The 17,960-nt window shown below is 36.3% G+C and overlaps 1 protein-coding gene across 1 annotated transcript in view; it reads left to right on the top strand.

The window, feature by feature from the left end:
- The window catches only part of PFKFB3 (6-phosphofructo-2-kinase/fructose-2,6-biphosphatase 3), an 89,385-nt gene that overhangs the window by 59,669 nt on the left and 11,756 nt on the right, over nucleotides 1-17,960 (top strand). The gene's annotated exons all lie outside the window — the stretch shown is intronic.

Here is a 17,960-nt window from a genome sequence, read left to right as displayed (position 1 = left end):
AAACACTACTTAATCTTAATGTAAGGAAACAGAGATTGCAGGATACATTGTTGTACCCCGCATTACTATAGCAGCAGGTGCAACAGTGCACCCCAGATTGTAATGACACTATCATTATAAATAGGGCTATGATGGATCTATAGCCTTAACACCGCAGATTTTTACAGTCACAATGTTTAAATGAATATTTCAGAGCGATAATAAATTGGATAATACTATCATACATTATATATATATATATATATATATATATATATATCATGATTATTCTTGTATGTTTGTGAGTGTATATATAAAAAAGTTTGTGTGTGTATATATATATATATATATATATATATATATATATATATATATTTTATATTTTATATATATTTTCATTTTACGAGAACATGGTTAAAGACTTGGTAATATATGTGGTAGTTTAGTATGTCATAGTTCATTAAAATCACTGTAAAACCAATTTCATGCTAAAAGTCCACTATAGGACTGACACATTAAACTTGTTGTTATGACACTGAATCTACTTCAATAAAGGCAGTTATATTCACCTGAAATTGCTCTCTTCATTTGTTTAGTTATTGGCTGGAGCAGTGCCCAGGCATGTACTTTATGTTAAGAGTTATTGAGTGCCTTGCTTGTTTGTTGTTTCTATGTATGTATGTATGTATGTATGTATGTATGTATGTATGTATGTGTGTGTGTGTGTGTGTGTGTGTGTGTGTGTGTGTGTATATATATATATATATATATATATATATATATATATATAGATCCTCTAACTGCTATTGAACTTTTATTTATGAGAACTTAAGGTTAAAAGAAGAAGTGGTAATATACAGTAACAACAAGTCATACAGAAAATGATTACTTCAAGTTATTGCTGCTAAAGGTGGTTTTACAAGCTATTGAATCATAATATGTACTTTTCACACATGGCTTCTCCATTTTGGATTTATAGTAAATCATGACACCGTGTAATATGCTGTTTGTTCTTGTTCATCTAAGGTTGTATTTACCTAAATTTAAGACCTATGTTTTACCTAATTTTAAGACCTATATTTAAAACCATAGAATTCATAGAGGGTGTACTCTCTTTTTCCCGTGACTGCATGTGGTAGGTTAGTATGTCATAGTTCATTACAATCACTGTACTCAAAGTTCTTTTATCTCCATGCTTTTGGAAGATGTTCTTTTGTTATGCTTACTGTCTTGGTCAATGAACCCATCACCTCCACAACTGCAGGTTTTGTATTGAAGTCCATTTATGCTTCCAAGACACTAATTCGAATACAGTTTTGTTCTCTACATCAAGGGAAGACATAGAAAAAGGAAGTTGGTGACTTTTTGTTCCCAATCTTTTGTTAGGAATGGTTCATTGTTCCATCACAATAGATAGGATTAAAATGGTTGAATACTTTTGTTTCAATACAGCACCGTTAAGTATTTACAAACATAAAGAATATGTTTCCAATGTAAAAGCACAAACTTTAAATGATATTCAGATGATTTAAATAATACACAGAATAGTAAAGTGTCACATTATTCATATTTAATCATTGCTTGCTGAATGGCTGCTATCTACGATATATTTTATATAGTAGAACACCATTAAGATATACTCTAAGATCAAAACCATTCATGCTACTTGTGGAAAAAGTAGCCCCCTCGCTTGTCAGGTCTCACTGCATTCCATTACTTACAGTATCAATGATTTACAAGAATTGCTGCAGCTGTAATCTTGTACCCCTACTTAATGAACGTACTATACTGAGTGTACACATATAGCATCATCCCTGTAAATTGTCGGGTGTATTCACTTAATCCCTAATTATAATTAGTTGAAATCTGATTAACAAAAATGCATGGTTTGTGCAAATTCTCCATGCTAGTTATGGTCACGCATTGGTTATTTTATCCTGAATTTTGTAATTTGGATTTCAATTTGCTACAAGTCATAGTTTACTGAATAACTCTGTCAGTGTCTGTGTATGCACTTCAGGGGACTTTAAACACGCTTATGCAGTTATATTTGGGTAATGGTTATGTGCTGGAAAACTGTTTTCAAATCAAAATTCTTTGAGTTGAATTGACAGTATATAGCTGTTCTGGAGAATTTTTCCGGTTCCTCTATTTTGGCCTTAAATGTACTTTGAATTCCCAACAATTCTCACTGTAAGTTTTCCATGGGGCCATTAATGTGCTGATATTTTCTGTACTGCTTAGTTTATCGTGTTAATTTCTGACTCTTGGTTTAATGAATAACCCTGTTACTGTCTTTTCCTATTCAGGGTTGGGATGATCTTAGTTTGCTGGGTCATTAGTTTATGCTGTATCAGCCTGTAGCAACAGCTGAGTCTAGAAGGTGACAAAACAATGTAATCACCAGTGTAATCACTCATTATAACAGACTAAGAATAGTTGTGTGCTTCCCATATTACTGATCTCTGCACCTGGAATGGTAGAGCATATGATATATGAAACAATGTAAAATGTGTGATTTGTTTTATTAGTTATATAAAAATGATGTTGCAAAAAGTATTACATATAATGGAATGAACAGTGTATATTTTACATATCAACAGATTTTCATCAGAGAAGCCATATTACATTTTATTTTAAAAGCATTGTTTTAAAAATACACTTCAAGGGTCACTCCAGACCCCTAAACAACTTTAGCTTGCTGAAAAGCTTTATGTGTAAAGAGTGAGTCTTTTTTTTTTACATTTTCTAAAAAGTGCAGATTTCAATAGAAATTGACACTTTTATAAATGAACCTGGTTACACACCTTGGCTTTCATGCAGACAACACGTAATGTTACGTCCTGGTTGTGTTAGCTCAATGCAGCTGACCTCAAGAGGCAGCAATTGCCCAGAGCACCTGACTTACGAGGACTTCTCATTGAGCTGTATTGGGAAGTCTGTGATTGGACAGCCACGGAAAGTCTGGGAGGGGTTAGAAGGGGGGAGGGGGGCTTGAAAAGGCAGCAGACAGGAGATCTGCTGGTTTTGCAAGCTGATTTTAAATATACCCCAAATAAAAACTCGCATGCATTTAATTATGTATTTTTTTCAATGGGGATATATCTACTAAACAGTGATTTTAATTTATGTTGTATTTGGGCAGTGAACTGTTTCTTTAAATAAGTTAAGAGAAAAAAATGCTTAATTCGGATGCATGGTCAGAAAAAAAAACAGAGCATAGCATAATACTGTTTATTACAGTGTGTTTTTTTTTTTTTACTGGTCCATTTCCCTTATTTCTTTTCATCTCTGAATACCTATACACACACCCTTTTGTGGTATAAATGTAATGCTCAACTATTGGGGAGTAACAGTTTTTTTCTTGTGGCAGCGGTATTGGTAGTTATTAATTGGCATTAATTGATGTAAAAAAAAAAACAGCATAGCATATATGTGTGTGAGCATATACATTGGTTGCCAGTGGTTTAGCTGCGAGCTTGATGATTGGATTGCAATCAATTTTTTATTAATATTTAATAAAATATTTTTAAAAAATAAATCCTTACCTGCAATGCCATTATTAATTTGTTATGAATAATGGACACCAATATTTTAGTAGCCAGTGTTTTCTCCCTGCTTACATCAGAGGCATTAGCACTTTTTGCGCTCCTCTTGTTCCTAGAAATGTTGTCATCTTCAGATAACGAATCTCAAAACTTCTGTTATGCCTTTGTTTACATGCTAGTATGCAGTGCTTGCTACTCATGAACACTGTTAGCTCCGAGCTGAATGCTTCAGTCCTCACAACAGCAATAGAGCAAAGCATGTATAAGTGTAAGACTAGCTGCCGGTTCAGTACTGAGTCAGGAAAGAACATAATCCAGAATAGATAAATTGAAAAACAATGGATTATAGAGTTGCTGTTTTAACTAGTTTTTCTCTGTATATCTTCCTGTTATTTACAAGAGGTACATAAGTGCCTCCCATATTTATGTATAATTCACATGCTGAGAGAGGATATGAATTAAGAAAGAGACTTCATAGGAAGTAGCAAGATTAATTACTCCATTTCCGTTTGACACCATGTGAATTCTTTATACTGTTGGAAAGTACTATTCATTTATCTCTAAACACTAGTATTGTTGCTCCAGGCAAGGAGACAACTCTAGAATGGATGCATGGCCTGTTCTCAACTCATCCCATTAAACAAATTTGAAACCTCTCATTTTATCATTATCATAGTTAACCTGTTCATCTTAGTCTGCAATTTGTATTACTAAGATAATGGCTGCTCCTTAGATACTGATTGATGGGTTTATCTGAGCAGGCTTGTGAATGCTCATTAAAACTAAAACAAAGAAACTGAGACTCTGGCTGAAGCAAGAATATTATAGACTTTCAGAAGTCTTGTCAAATCATTTCCTGTTGAGCAAGGTACTACTAGCCTTTATCTTCATATATTCCAGAGAAACTCATTTAATTGTATTGTCAACTAAAATACTTTCACCTGAAGTGTATACTGATCACCTCACTCAATTTCAAAACATAAGAAGAGAGTTAAGTATTTAAGATCTTTTGCCTATACAAAAAAAGCGCAGAAACTTGCAGACTTGGAAAATAATTTTTCTAATATAGCTGTTTCGACTTACATTTTCAAATGTACTTATTTTTCACAGTTGATTGTTCAGTGAATAATTTCCAGGCCGGTTCTCACTACAGGAGCAATGAGTGACTACCGCCAAGCCAACCAGGTCCACTGTCTGCTTTCATCTGGAATCAGACAGCAGTAAAAATGTCTTATAAATTGACGTATATGGGATGTTCACTTTCGTGAATATGCAGCTAGATGTCTTCATACTGTAAAAAACAAAGAAAAAAAGTTACCTGCGCTCTTTCCCAAATCCCCATGTATATTTAAACAAATGGAGGTTTTTAGTTACCTCCAATGGCTATGAGAGGGTATGCCCACCTGCCACGTCAAGTCAGACCTCTTAGGTGGGTCCTAACTCTAACCATTCACCTTGCTTCCTTGAGCTTCTGGCAAAGATATCTCTAATGAGACAAAAAGGAAACAACTCTAGAATGGATGGATGGCCTGTTCTCATCCCATTAAACAAATTTGAAACCTCTCATTTTATCATTATCATAGTTAACCTGTTCATCTTAGTCTGCAATTTGTATTACTAAGATAATGGCTGCTCCTTAGATACTGATTGATGGGTTTATCTGAGCAGGCTTGTGAATGCTCATTGAAACTAAAACAAAGAAACTGAGACTCTGGCTGAAGCAAGAATATTATAGACTTTCAGAAGTCTTGTCAAATCATTTCCTGTTGAGCAAGGTACTAGCCTTTATCTTCATATATTCCAGAGAAACTCATTTAATTGTATTGTCAACTAATACTTTCACCTGAAGTATACACTGATCACCTCACTCAATTTCAAAACATAAGAAGAGAGATTGTATAGTTAAGTATTTAAGATCTTTTGCCTTTCCAATAAAAGCGCAGAAACTTGCAGACTTGGAAAATTATTTTTCTAACATAGCTGTTTCGACTTACATTTTCAAATGTACTTATTTTTCACAGTTGATTGTTCAGTGAATAATCTCCAGGCTGGCTCTCACTACAGGAGCAATGAGTCACTACCACCAAGCCAACCAGGTCCACTGTCTGCTTTCATCTGGAATCAGACAGCAGTAAAAATGTCTTATATATTGACATATATTTGATGTTCACTTTCGTGAATATGCAGCTAGATGTCTTCATACTGGCTGACTGTTCCATGGGTGTATGTCCTAAATAGACCCCAAGAACCAGAAACAATTCAGTTGTGTAGTCTTATGACAAATCTCATGCATGAGCCACTTTGAAAAAGTTAATGGTATCAAATATACACTCAAAACAGGTTGACTTTATTCCAGCATTAAAATCATTTATTGTGAAAAGACCGCAATCAATATGTCTGGACCACCACCAAGTACTTTTTTTTTTTTTAATAATTTATTTTATTTATAGTTCACAAGCTACATTGACTGCATCAGACATTTATTTGTGCAGCCCAAATATGACGGCCTGGTGCAATAACCTACAATGGTTATTGAAGTGTGAGACCATGATATTGGTGTCAGAATATAACAAAAGAGATGATATAGATGTTTAATGGTTTATTAAATATTGACACAAAGCCATTCATTCATATATTTAGACATCAACATATTTAAGGTATAATCCATGCACGATATCCACTACAGCATGCCCTGACGCTCCCTCAATGTAAGTAATTAAACTGTACTTCCTACCTGTAGACCACCGGACACCACACAGAGCCTTTATGGAGAGGCAAAAGCTACTGCTAAGAGCTTCCGTTAGATCTCCTGAGCTCAAATCCTGCCATGCAGGGCCAACTCATTGTCTGAGAGTGTCAGCAGTACTGAGATTAGCTCAGAGCAGAGAGCTTCTGGTTCTTCACAGAGGTTGTGGACCCCAGATAGGAAGTCAGACCATTAGCAAGCAGTTTGACTGCTTATATGCAGAGCACTCCTGGCACCTTACTATCACACGTCGTTGTAGTGGTTATGGTGGTTTAAGTGTTCTTTTAAATAAAATAAGAAAGGTTAAACAAAAAAATTGTAGCTGTCACTTAATATTGTCAAATGGTTATTGTGTTTAATTTTTATTTTCCTAAACCTCATATACACACACACACACACACACACGCTATATGAGCTGTAATTACATACTACAGAGAACTCAGGAAGACGGCCAAGCAATGATCAATTTTTGTGACCAAACATACATACAAGAATGTACACACATGCACACGCACACACACAAAGAGATTTGTGATGCCAAAAAGAAACACCTGTTTGCTGGCTGTGTTGATTACATTATCTCTGGCATCACAAATCTCTTTGTTTACTCCTGCTGCCCAGTAATTCAGATTAAAGATAAACTCACAAAATAGGTCGTTTTGTATTAGAATACCTATCCTAACTAGACCCATCCAGAAAAAAACAGCTTACCTAGCATAAATCAAGAAACGTGTTCATATTTTGCAATGAAACAATAAACATTGTCATGTAATATTTATTACATCAGAATCTAAATTGGTCCAATATAAATAATAGTTAACATTTAGTTTTTATTACTGATGATAGTGGGGTTTTAGATTTTCTTTTTGACTTAACATTATAAAATAATTGCTACACCTTCTAGATGTGTAACTTTTTCAGTGATTAAAACTCCAACTCTTTTGAAGAGGTTTCTTTGAAAGTCACATATTTTTCCTTGAGAAATGCAGCCCTTAAGGTAGGAAGCTTACACATACCCCAATAAATAAACTTACATTGATTGGAGGAAAAAGTAGTGCTCTGTCCTTGTGTTCTAGCAGCGCTGTTTCACAATACATAACAACAATGGTACTTTGGAGTGGTGAGCAAAATGTTGGTCATGGACAAACTCCTCTACAGATTTCACAGAGAAATATTGCAGACTTTCTGTCAAAAAATGCACAGATTAAAGGACCACTCTAGGCACCCAGACGACTTCAGCTTAATGAAGTGGTCTGGGTGCCAGGTACCTCTAGGATTAACCCTTTTTTTTATAAACATAGCAGTTTCAGAGAAACTGCTATGCTTATAATGAGGGTTAATCCAGCCTCCAAATCCTCTAGTGGCTGTCTCATTGACAGCCGCTAGAGGCGCTTGCGTGCTTCTCACTGTGAAAATCACAGTGAGAGCACGCAAGCGTCCATAGGAAAGCATTGTAAATGCTTTCCTATGCGACCGGCTGAATGCGAGCGCGGCTCCTGCCGCGCATGCGCATTCAGCCGATGACGTCGCGATCAAGATGGAGAGGAGGAGGAAAGCTCCCCGCCCGGCGCTGGAAAAAGAGGTAAGTTTAACCCCTTCCTCTCTCCAGAGCCCGGCGGGAGGGGGTCCCTGAGGGTGGGGGCACCCTCAGGGTACTCTAGTGCCAGGAAAACGAGTATGTTTTCCTGGCACTAGAGTGGTCCTTTAAGAACATAGACCCTAATGTACATGTAAAATTTATGAAGACTTCACTAACATCCATAAATTACATTTCAAATTTCTACCATATTAGATGGGATTTAAAAAAAAAAAAAAAAAAAAACACTATAGGCACCCAGACGACTTCAGCTCATTGAAGTGGTCTGGGTGCAATGTCCCTGTCACACTTTTAGTTTTAGAGAAACTGCAATGTTTACATTGCATTACTAAGACAACTTCTAGTGGCTGTCTATCAGAGGCGCTTCTTGCTTGCTATGCGACTTTAGGTTGCCTAACTGAGGCTGGATGTCCTCATGCTCTGCATAAAGATATCGAGCATCAGCTAAATCCCCATAGGAAAACATTGCTTTAATGTGCTTGCGCTGCGGTTGTTGCCAGTGGAAGCGCTGGCTAGGGAGCATAGGAATGGAGTGACGTGACCTAACTACACTCCTATGCCAGCATGCTGGCAACAAAGGTGCGTCCCAAGCAGGGCAAATAAAGAAAAACGTCCAGGCGGAGCAGTGGACCACCCAGGGTTGGGTGTTACATAAAGAGTAACACCCCCAAAGCGCTCTTGGAATGGAGAAAAGTGAGTAAATCTATGTTTTACATTGAATTCACTGTGTATCTTTATAAAATATGGTGCATTCAATATATATGGGAGTGATTTTAGGTCAGTTAATTTTTTTACAACAGGTTCGCTTTATTCATCAAAAGTAAGTTGTGTATCCACTTTACACCTGAATTTGCCAGTTGCATGCAGATTTGAGGATTCCAGTTCAATAGCCTTTCGCTGTAAACTGAGATAAACATAAGTAAACAAACACAACATTGCTCTCCTCCCACCCAGGAATATCCAAACAACCCAGAGGGAGACATCTGCTCAACAGTCTTTGTGTCATGATCTTAATGTTTGATAGGTGGAGGTGGACAGAAAACTTCAAGTGTAGGTCCTTTTAAGCATGGTGGTATTTTTCAAACCTTTACCAATAAAAATAAACATAATATAAACACTAGCGCAGTCACCATCATGCAATTAATTTTGATACACATATTTTGCCTTTTGAAATAGGCATTTATCAAAATTAAAGAGACAGTATAGCACCCAGACCACTTAATCTCAATTAAGTGGTTTGGGTCCCATGTCCCCATCTGTTTTAACCCTGCAGCTGAAAACACTGCCGCTCACCTGCCTGACATGCACTTCCACCAAAATTTAAATCATAGAGAACATCTGATTGGTGCAGCATATTATTTCCACGCATGTTCACTAGCCTTCCAATGCTTTCCTGTGGGAAAGCATAAAGTTGTCTGAGATCTCAATTATCTCAGCCAAAGAGGCAAAGTGGCACGCCAGAAACCAGAATTGTGAGGGAGAAAAGGTAAGAAAATTCACCTTTTTAACCCTTACAGAGGGGTCCCGGACACCTAAACAGTGACTTGGGCACTAATCCACATTTGTATCCCTGTCTGTAGTGTTCCTTTAAGAAAAAAATAAATAAAATGTGATGAACATTTTAAAATACAAATAACAAAACCATTAAAAAAGGAAAACAAATATATATCTTTAAATAAAAGCACCCACTAAGATAGTGGGTCTGCAATGCCGGAGGACTGTGAAAAACATTACTCTTTCATTTTAATCCAGATGAATTACACCCTTGCAATATTGCTGAAGGGGGATGAGATTGATTGAACCGTTCCAGTCAATATTCTTACCCATTCATTTTCCAGTGCAAACAATGAGAAATAAATGCATTTTACAGCTGCATTCTTAATAAATAAAAGTTTAAAAACTATTTGGGTGAATGCGTGTTTAAATAGGTCATGCCCACTGTCTAAAACATAAGGGTTCCTATATGGCGCAGGAAATTGACACTAGACTTGTGCACGTTGTGAAAGTTTGGTTTTGCCAATTAATTTTTCCTTAAATTCAATTTCTTGGTGGGATTTCCTATGCTCGTTCATGTAATAGTTAATCCTTCCAAATATCATCCGTGGAAAAATATTTGTGGAAACATTCAAGAAACCAAAAAGGTATATGAAAATGGGCCAATGAGTGTACTACAAGATATACACGTAATATAAATATTATGTATATATTTTGCAATGCTCTGGTGGGCACACCAACTATGATGGGAATCTGAAATACATTGCAAAGAAATATGATATTTTTCATTGTTTTTACAAATGTATGAAAATTATGTTTCAAATATTTTTATTTCAGACTAATATTATTGGGTCTGCTTTTGCAGATAAATTCATCTCTAAACAGTAAGCTGTAAATATACAGCAAATATAACCTATTCAGTTTGTGCCAGTTTTCACCTGGTTGTATGTGAAACCAATGAACAAAACTGCAATTTCTAGTTCATCCCAGTGAAAACAAGAGAAGGAATCAAACATCCTGTGTTGTGCTCTAAAAACAATTGTATTCTAATGAGCATAGGTTCATTGTCTCCAGGAACTTCCACAACCCAGCAGACTTGTTAACATTGCAAGGTAGCTGCTAAAATCTGCCATATAGGGAAATGGATTAAAGAAGTGCTTGATAGATACAATCAGCCAATACAGCTGTGTTATATAATTAGGTTTTGAAATCAAATTAAGTTAGCTCAATCTTTCCTACAAATTATGCAATGTTAGATTTTTGCACAATTAGGGCTTCAACAGTACATACTAATTAGTCCAGTAATATCTGGCTCTGCCAGGTTCAGAGTTTTGCATATAAAATTAGTATTTATTCAATGTCACTGTACTTCTGGAGATGCGCTTGCAATTGTGTTTTATTTCTTTGTCAAGGTCATTTTAAAACTGTTTTATTTACGTTTACTATCAGGAGGATTTGCAAAAAAGTGTTGGCAACAGAAAGTGGGTGCAGAGTCCTGAATTAAATTTTCCATTAGTTTCTATGGTAATTACTCGACAATGAGTTCTCCCCAAACAAATTGCCATATATTTTAGATTATAATGGGAGAAATGTATAACTACAGTAATTGAAAAGACTGAGTTTCCCAAATGGGTCAATCGTCAACTTTTAGGAACATCCTATTCTGGTTATTGTGGTGAAAGACCCACTTTTAGAACTTTACGGTTTGTGACACTTTAATACATTTCACACAAGTATTTGGGAAAGATTGTTTAATATGATCACTATAACAGCATTGCTAGACTTTAGACAAGTCAATTTCTACATTTTTACTGTCATTTATTTTGGCCTGTTCTATGAAGGCTGATTGGAAACTTAATATAACCTATTTAGTAAATAGACCACCTAGACAAGAAGGCCTAGATTGATCTATGTAGAAATCTGCTTATCTATAAACCATATTTTAAAAATTGCCATTTAAGGCAGTCATAAGACATAAGGTGCCAAGTAGTGCACGTTTGGCATGGGGATCAGGTGATCCCTTGAACTGGAGAATATTCAGAATATCATAATAATGTGTTGACATAACAAGCTACCCTATGCAATATACCAGTTTATGGGCATTAAACTTGATGGGATGACCTGGTCACCATACCCCAACCTGCTAACTCCTAATACCAACCTTAAAACTGTCACAATAGGTATATAGTAAACTGCAGGGTAAATCTAATTCCACTTGGAGAGAGAAAATAATATATGGTAAAGCAAAGGGTAGGACAGCTGCTAATCGTGTTCCTTAATTAATTAATAAGAACTGGAATAAGTCAAGTAGAAAAACCCCTGAGAATGCTTGCCAGCAGAGCAGCGGAATAAGTTGTGTTGAGTCACCATCCAGCAAGTTCTGATTGAGAGCCCCAGTACCCATCACAGTCACTTTAGACTCATTTTAAGGAAATACAAGAAGACTATGAATCTTCTTTAGACCCACTCCCCCCCCCCCCCCCCCCCAAAAAAAAAAAAACCCCAAAACAACACTTTCTTGCTTTGTGCAAAAATGTTAAAGCAGAACTGTCACGACTGGGGATTTTGCATAATTTGCAAAGACCCTCAACAGTGACATGACTGGTGGGGGTTCAGTAGTCTGGGGGACAAGAAAATGTAAATTTAACTTACCTGAACCTGTCCCTTGTGGGCACCGAGAATGCAACATTAAGTTCTATGATAACGCGGAATCCTCCATAGATAAAGTCAATTCCATTTGGCATAAGAAAATACTGAGTAGTCCCTACTTTGCCTCAGTATATCTTTTGACTGGGTTGGAATTTCAGTGAAAATAAAGTGGAATATTTAATAACTGATCTTTATTATAATAATGGAAAGAATTGTCAAGTAAAAATACATGAGTAAGCACAGTGGATGCTCATTTATACAGAGTGAAATGAATTACATTTGAGGACAGTAAAGGACTGAGTGGTGTAACTAGTACAGGACAGCTGTCCTGTAATTTAAGCAGGGTACTTATTCACTTAGCTACCTGAACTTGTGACCATTTCAGTAGAAGCACAGTGATAGCTCCTGCGAGTAGCAGAGAAGGTTGTGTTGTGTTCCCATGACCCTTTTCTTCTGCAGAGCTAGCAATACATTTTATTGAAACCAATTTAAGTACATTTTAAACATTGAGACATTGATGACAATTACCATATTTGCTTGATTATAAGATGACTCCCCAAATGTTGGATCTTGAATATCTGAAATACTACTGAAATAAATAATCTAGCTAGCTATTTTCCTCTCCCTCGCGGTGCTCAATTTAAAATGAGAGGAAGTATCCGATAGTGACAGGGGCCCTGTTGTGCTGTTATAGGGCCGCAGCGCCTAACTGGGCCCCTGTTTAGGAACTCCCATTGGGCCACCTGATGTGCATGGGCCCCCCAAGTGTGCAGGCCCCAGTGTTGCACCAGCTGCACCGGTGTTAGTTTCGCCACTGTCGGCGGGGCTGATGTGCTTCTGTCTCCTTTCTCCTGGCTTGGTTTGAATTGTTATAATACAGGATGCAGTATTTTAGCGAACTGTGCTCTGTAATATGGGGCTCACGTGCGGGAGTGATGACTGTTTTCAGTGGTGGAAGCGCACAAAGGTTTCTGCTCTAGGAACAGCAATAGTCAAACTTCTCATTTTGAAGGAAAATATTTTTAAATTAAAGAAGGATGGGGCTTGGGTGTAGAACAATGTTTATGAATGGTTCAGTACTCCTCACTAACAGTGGTGGAAGTGCACGAAAAAGACGACCTCGATTATAAGACGGATGGAGGGTAAAAAATTATTCATATTTCTTATAATTCAGAATTTACTTTAATTGGTGCCATATCAATTAATTCTGTAATACTCGTCAAAGACCTAAGAATAACTGATTCTGGAATAATCATGATTGGTAAATACTGGGTTGATTTAACCCCTTAAGGACCAAACTTCTGGAATAAAATGGAATCATGACATGTCACACATTTCATGTGTCCTTAAGGGGTTAAAGACTTAGCATGGGGTATGTTTTTCATGGCTGTTCTAAACAAAACTATGATTTAAAGAAATATAGAAAATAATTGTCAACTGTCATCCATTTTCACAAAAGAAATATAAAATAGATTCAAATAAGAGGGTGACTTTTGAAAACCTTTAGATTATTGATTAACACACAGTAGATCATCCGTTATCTGACAATCTGATTTCCACCACCCTGCATAATAATACAATTCTGCAGAAAATCAGTTTCTGTAGGTGGATCACCTGCCTATACATATACATTTTCTGCCCTGTCAATGGTTTATAAATCAAAGGAGAATAATTATCCAGCTAAACTGATTGTGTGGTTCTTCTGTTACCACTATATAATCAATGATATGTGGTAATAACACTTAGTACAATAAAAGAAGAAAATTACACAAAAATGACACCCCTGACGTCATTCAGCACGGTTTTATTATTTTTTTTTTCCAAAAATAGCATTTTAAAAAAAATTGGTCAATATCGTCTATATATATATATATATATATATAGAGAGAGAGAGAGAGAGAGAGAGAGAGAGCAACAAAATATCTAAAAGGCCTTGTTGGTAGATTGAAATGTGAATTAGATCAGTTTTGCAGCTGTACCTTCTAATCTGTTTTAACAAAAGAACAAAAAAAAATTTAAAATTAAAACTCTGCTAAACCAGTGAGTCATGTACTGCAGTAAATGGGGATTCTACCAGCCTTGATCTAATAAGTTTTCCAAATAACTTAAATTTGTTAGAAACACTTTTCAAATGATTTACCTGCAGAAGTCAACATTAAAGTTTATGGGATTTGTTTACACTAAATCATTTGGAAAACATGTTTCTGAAGGATTTGAATCATTTTGAAAAGTTAATCCAAAACTATTAAATTGAGGCCCTCATTCGAAATATAAAAAAGGAGTTGGAGTACGGGTGTCTGCGGGATCCAGGTAAGTTCAAATCCTTGAACAATTGTTTGATTACTTACCGTTCAATGGTACCAAGGGATATCTGGAACCATAAGCACCACAGTGCGCAGTGTTGGTTATTATACTGACATCCCACACAACTTATACCCTATATTTACACAGTAACCGGTTACAGAAATACACTTCAATCCCTACATTCATACACAGACACTTCAAGCAAATATATTCCAACATTTTGATGCTGAAACCACATCTAAGTCAAACCTTCCAGGCATGCATGTCCACAGAATAGGGCAAGATGCCCTTAATATTTTATTTCTTTTTTAATTTTTTTGATAAGTACCCAAGGCATTGTTTATTTGGATTATGAATGGAGCAAGGACAAAGTTTGCTATACTTTACAGTGCAGCTTAGAATTAGCCGTGGCACGGCCAAATGCAGGAGCCATAGAGGTTCTGCTTCCTGCATGAATCGCTGAACATTCACTTTGGGTGGGCAAGTGTATTAAAAGCTTTCCCACTGCAAACCACAACTGATTTATCAGAGGCTCGTGAAGGAAGTCAGTTGCTACATTGAACCACCCTGGTATCCAGAGTGTAAATCTAATTATGTATAAATTGTGACCTTCACTCGTTTTGCATATAAACTATTGGAGGACACACCATTTCTCTCGCCACAAGAGTATCAACACAGAGCTGTTTACACCAAAGCCACAGATTGCCATAAGTCTCCACATATTAAAATTTGAAGAAAAAAAACGAGCAAAATATTGCGAGCACTGAGTATGTTGTGAATAAATATCACTTTGATAACAGGACGGTTTTGATAGATCTTCATTTTCCTTCACTGCAGGAGCGTGTCATGAATAATCAAATTTACCTTAATTGGCATTTTAAATAAAAGGTTTCTCTCAGCTAAGTCACTTATGTGTGACACAAATGATGACATATCTGCTATTAGAGTGTGACACTTTGGAAGTTTAGACAAGGTGAATTACTCTGAGGCTACACGCCTTTGTTCTTAATTAAGGAAAAAACAATGGTTCCTTGTCATATTAAACTCTATTGAATAGAAAACCTGTTTTCTAGAAATTTGCTGAAATATCCAAACTGTGACTACATCAGTATTTAGATGAGCGTGTTTTGCTTAAAATTTTGTCAATAACATTTCAATTTATTCCAGTTTTGTTTTAAGTGACAAAAACACTATTAGTTTGTTTTTTTTACTAAAGTGAGAATTGTCTGGAATTAAAATGTATTTATAAATGAGCTGAACTGGAAAAATTCTCTAAGTCTGCTATGCTTTCAATTCAGCTATTTTGATCTAAAATTCACTTTGAATTCCCAACAATTCTCACTTCAGTGAACACACTGCTGCAACGATTACAATGCTAAAATAAATTACCGTATTTTCTTTTCAAATTGGGTAGTGTTTATGTTATGGATATGGTGGAAATCATCATGCGTGATTATACAGTTTACTTATCATTGTTGGTAATTGACCAGGAAACTTCAAAGTTTAGGCTAAGGAACTAAAAAACAATTCTCCATCTAAGAATTTATTTTCTAGCTTGGCTACTTTGGCCTAAAATTGCAATTCTATTGTCACTTGTCTCTTGTTACTAAATTTATTATTAAAAGGGTCTGTTTCTCATGAAATTGACTCCTATGAATTGAGACAATGGAGTATGCTGCTAACCTTTGAAACACTTAAGAAAAGTGAGGTGCTTTAGGGGTCTGGAGTGTCCGTTTAATTAAAAACGCCCACAAAAACACCTGTAAATTGTCTATATTTTGCATATTAATAAGATTTTCTTTGTATTAATTATGTTTGATATTATTGAGATTTGATGTTGAGTATCTTACCCGAGTTTAAGGATCTAGGACTATAGTTTTTAACTTTGGTGGGTTAGTGATTTTTGCGTTTATTTACCCTGACTGCTCTGTGCCAGCTGCAGGCTCTTTTTACCTTTATATCATTGAATAATGCTGACTGTTTCCTCTTTAACAGGCGGCTTTTTCAAGTTAGTTTACCAGAAGATTTAAAGGTTTGTCCAGGACAGCTTAATTTGCTTGAGGAAATGTTATTTTCTCCATACAGTGCATTTTGTGGACAGGGCGAGTGTGGCATTGCCTCAGGCACCCAACTTAGCTGACCTCATCTGACTTTTTTTCAAAGGAATTAGGCTCAAAGGAAATAAATTTGAAGTCTTAAGCCATGCCCTACTCAACTCCCCCAAAACTTCCGTTATAAAAAAGTATAAAAGTAGTGTGTGAGATGAGGGGGGGTCAGGTGCTTGCTCTCCTACTGGTGCAGCTGGCACTGACTCTATGGGTGATATAGAATGGGTTATTCACTAAACATCAAACTGTAGTGAATTGTAAACAATTTTGCAAAATGCGTGCACAAAGTGCTGATTTCAAGTACTCCTTTATTGAGTTATAGTCTCAGCTTGGATAGTTGAGCCTCAATTTTTGCTGACTGGCTTCCGGTTTAGTAAATTAATGCATGTTCTGAGTTATGTTAAACTATAAATGCAGCTCAATCTGTGGGCAGCCTTGGAATATTACTTGATACATTATTTTTTTTATTTTTTTTAAATTGGTTTGCATATATGCCACATTCATATTTTGTTTTCAGTGAGGTAATGCTTTCTAAAAAGGCTCAATTAAAATGCCTATATCTGAGAAATGAACTGTCCTAATAAAATCCGTAGTCTTTGTGCAGATTAAGTTAGTCTGAAGGAGTGGTGTATTTTTGGCAGAACCTCTCAGAGGATACAGTGAAGACCCAAGGAGTGCATGGCCAGCAGAGGTGTGAGTCAGTTTGGAGGGGGGAGGGAAACCTCTACAGCCTTTTGGAACGTGAGGGACGTGCCCCAGGCAGAGGTAGCAACAGGAAACCTCCGACCCCCCTCTTGGTTGCCAAGACCACCTTCTGTTACCCAGCCCAGTCTCCTGAGCGCTGCTTTTCTACTGAATGCAACGTCTTTTTTTTATTGTGTTAATAAGAGCTATTACATATGTCTTTAGAGACAAGTCCAGTACTGAGCCTTGGGCTACAAAAGTTTTAGACATTTGCCAGTGGCGGGCTGACGGTGTCCTATTTGTTCCTTTTATAGGTGTAATAGAAAAACCTTGAGCGAAGGGGAGGCCTACAAGACCTGTGCCTAGTAACTGACATGGAAAGTGGGTGACATTAAATGACAATAGCTGTGTTTGTGAATCAGTGTTATCACTAACGAAAAAAACTGTTCACGGGTTCAGAAATAGTGATAGGAGCACCTTTTATATTATAATTATGTTCACTAAGCATAGGGAGCATTTTTAAAATGCAAATATTTTATATTGTATCTGTAGAGTGGATTAAGTGTATTCAAAAGAACAAAAGACATGGAGGGGGTGGAAGTCCCCCCCTCCCCCTCCATCCTATCTTCTTCAGTAATAGGTGATTAACAAGAGTGTTAGAACAACAAAAAATACACACTTATAGTAGGAAACAAGTAGATAAATGTTTAATATAGGAACACAAGACCAGATATTAACGCAATGAGATTTCTACTATTGCACTATTCACCATAATTGTGTATAATTTTAGTCCTAAAACTATAATGTATATTCACTAAACAGAGAGCCATGGCTATTTTATAACAGATTTA

This window comes from Pelobates fuscus, chromosome 3, assembly GCF_036172605.1.
Source record: "Pelobates fuscus isolate aPelFus1 chromosome 3, aPelFus1.pri, whole genome shotgun sequence".
Lineage (NCBI taxonomy): Eukaryota > Metazoa > Chordata > Amphibia > Anura > Pelobatidae > Pelobates > Pelobates fuscus.
Note: the sequence above shows the minus strand (reverse complement) of the source record. Positions and strands in the feature narration are given on the sequence as shown.